At 38.7% G+C, this 3177-nt stretch overlaps 1 non-coding gene across 1 annotated transcript; it reads right to left on the reverse strand.

Moving 5' to 3' along the window:
• Window positions 1-2552: 2552 nt before the first annotated feature.
• On the reverse strand, window positions 2553-2758 carry LOC141424374 (small nucleolar RNA U3). Its single transcript, XR_012449315.1, has one exon. It is a non-coding gene; the product is annotated as a small nucleolar RNA U3 (small nucleolar RNA).
• Window positions 2759-3177: the final 419 nt, after the last annotated feature.

The following is a 3177-nucleotide window of genomic DNA, read 5'->3' on the forward strand; positions in this document are numbered from 1 at the left end:
TTACCTTCTAGGTTAATTCTTTTTGATCTCACCTTTTCTCTAGTTCCTGGTCCCCTTTTCCTATTGGCCTCTGTTGCTTTTAAGGTATCTGCTTTAGTTTCTCTGCGTTAAGGGCAACAAATGCTAGCTAGTTTTTTAGGTGTCTTACCTATCTTCACCCCTCCCTTGTGTGCTAAAGCTTTTATCATGTGCTCAAAGTCCAATCCCATTGTTGTGTTTGCCCTTGACCTAATGTCCACGTATGAGAGAGAACATACGATTTTTGGTCTTTTGGGCCAGGCTAACCTCACTCAGAATGATGTTCTCCAATTCCATCCATTTACCAGCGAATGATAACATTTCGTTCTTCTTCATGGCTGCATAAAATTCCATTGTGTATAGATACCACATTTTCTTAATCCACTCATCAGTGGTAGGGCATCTTGGCTGTTTCCATAACTTGGCTATTGTGAATAGTGCCGCAATAAACATGGGTGTGCAGGTGCCTCTGGAGTAACCTGTGTCACAGTCTTTTGGGTATATCCCCAAGAGTGGTATTGCTGGATCAAATGGTAGATCAATGTCTAGCTTTTTAAGTAGCCTTCAAATTTTTTTCCAGAGTGGTTGTACTAGTTTACATTCCCACCAACAGTGTAAGAGGGTTCCTTTCCTCGCCAACACCTGTTGTTGGTGGTGTTGCTGATGATGGCTATTCTAACAAGGGTGAGGTGGAATCTTAGTGTGGTTTTAATTTGCATTTCCTTTATTGCTAGAGATGGTGAGCATTTTTTCATGTGTTTTTTGGCCATTTGAATTTCTTCTTTTGAGAAAGTTCTGTTTAGTTCACTTGCCCATTTCTTTATTGGTTCATTAGTTTTGGGAGAATTTAGTTTTTTAAGTTCCCTATATATTCTGGTTATCAGTCCTTTGTCTGGTGTATAGTTGGCAAATATTTTCTCCCACTTTGGTTCTTCTTTAATTTTGGAATTTTTTCCACATGGCCTGCATAAATTCTAAAAAAAATATTTTCAAGGACCTGAATTACTTAGTATCACCTACATGAAGAATTATATCATGGTCTGAACGATAAACAGTTATAATATTTAAATACATACAGACCTCTACATCTATAGTCTCACTCACAAAGTAGAAAGTAGAAGGGTTATGGAAGTACAAGTCTAAACCATGGTATTGTATGTGATATATCACCACCGACATAAAAATACCAATTAAGAGATGAAAATAACATGAAAAAATGCTCACCATCTCTAGCAATAAAGGAAATGCAAATTAAAACCACACTAAGATTCCACCTCACCCCTGTTAGAATAGCCATCATCAGCAACACCACCACCAACAGGTGTTGGCGAGGATGCGGGGAAAAAGGAACACTTTTACACTGTTGGTGGGAATGTAGACTAGTACAACCACTCTGGAAAAAAATTTGGAGGCTACTTAAAAAGATGGACATCGATCTACCATTTGATCCAGCAATACCACTCTTGGGGATATACCCAAAAGACTGTTACTCCAGAGGCACCTGCACATCCATGTTTATTGCGGCACTATTCACAATAGCCAAGTTATGGAAACAGCCAAGATGTCCCAGCACTGACGAATGGATTAAGAAAATGTGGTATCTATACACAATGGAATTTTATGCAGCCATGAAGAAGAACGAAATGTTATCATTCGCTGGTAAATGGATGGAATTGGAGAACATCATTCTGAGTGAGGTTAGCCTGGCTCAAAAGACCAAAAATCGTATGTTCTCCCTCATATGTGGACATTAGATCAAGGGCAAACACAACAAGGGGATTGGACTATGAGCACATGATAAAAGCGAGAGCACACAAGGGAGGGGTGAGGATAGGTAAGACACCTAAAAAACTAGCTAGCATTTGTTGCCCTTAACGCAGAGAAACTAAAGCAGATACCCTAAAGCAACTGAGGCCAATAGGAAAAGGGGACCAGGAACTAGAGAAAAGGTTAGATCAAAAAGAATTAACCTAGAAGGTAACACCCACACACAGGAAATCAATGTGAGTCAATGCCCTGTATAGCTATCCTTATCTCAACCAGCAAAACCCCTTGTTCCTTCCTATTATTGCTTATACTCTCTCTACAACAAAATTAGAGATAAGGGCAAAATAGTTTCTGCTGGGTATTGAGGGGGGGAGCGGGAGGGGGTGGAGTGGGTGGTAAGGGAGGGGGTGGGGGCAGGGGGGAGAAATGAACCAAGCCTTGTATGCACATATGAATAATAAAAGAAAAATGAAAAAAAAAAAAAAAAAAAAAAAAAAGATGTTACCATGGAGGACTGGATGAAAGATAAAAAAAAAAAAAAAGAGATGAAAATAATGAGAACTGAGTCAATTTAAAACATCACCAAGTACTCAGCTGCCTAAAAAAGACTAAGAAAACAGATCATATATCAATGGTAAACTATGGAGCACAAATAAGAAAAGCTTAGACATGAGAGGGTGATATGACATGGAGAAAGGGTGTTCTGACCATACTTGACTTACACATTCAGTTTTGTTATCATACAATTAACTTTTTTAAAAAAGGAGACCACTCAGATGATGTCCTCACCCTCTTGCTTCTCCAAAGGAAAAGAATAATGGCAAATGGCAGCTGCAACACAGCAGTACTAAAAGCCAGCCTCACACTCAGGTGAGAACATTACACCTCCTCCTTGTGATTTCGGGTACTCTACCTGATCACAGAAACTTCTCTAGTAAAGAACTATAGAAATGACCCCTGAAAGTATATTCTTCAGACAACTAACTTTTATTGAAGTCATTCTGACCTCATCAAGTGCTCTTCTGAGTATAATTTAGTTTCTCATGTAGTTCTGCCTAAAATGAGGAAATGTGTTCATCAGGCCAACATGAATATGTCAGTCCATTTGACAGTCTATTTCTCATGTTCATTAAAAATTTGCTCCTACGTACTTGACTAACACAACTCTGCTCCTGAGAAATAGATCTATTTCCAATATCCAACAAAAGCAAGTTTCTGATCCTAAAAATAAGTCAAAAAACCCTGAACTGTTATTTATACAACACATTCTATCTTGCAATCACCTAGACAGCCTGCCAACCATGTGATGATCAATGTCACTTCTTTCCTTTGAGTTTTTTTCCTTCTAATTACAAAGCACAGTACTCATCGACCAACAAACTGGTTTGCTCC

Source organism: Castor canadensis, chromosome 6 (genome assembly GCF_047511655.1).
Source record: "Castor canadensis chromosome 6, mCasCan1.hap1v2, whole genome shotgun sequence".
NCBI lineage: Eukaryota > Metazoa > Chordata > Mammalia > Rodentia > Castoridae > Castor > Castor canadensis.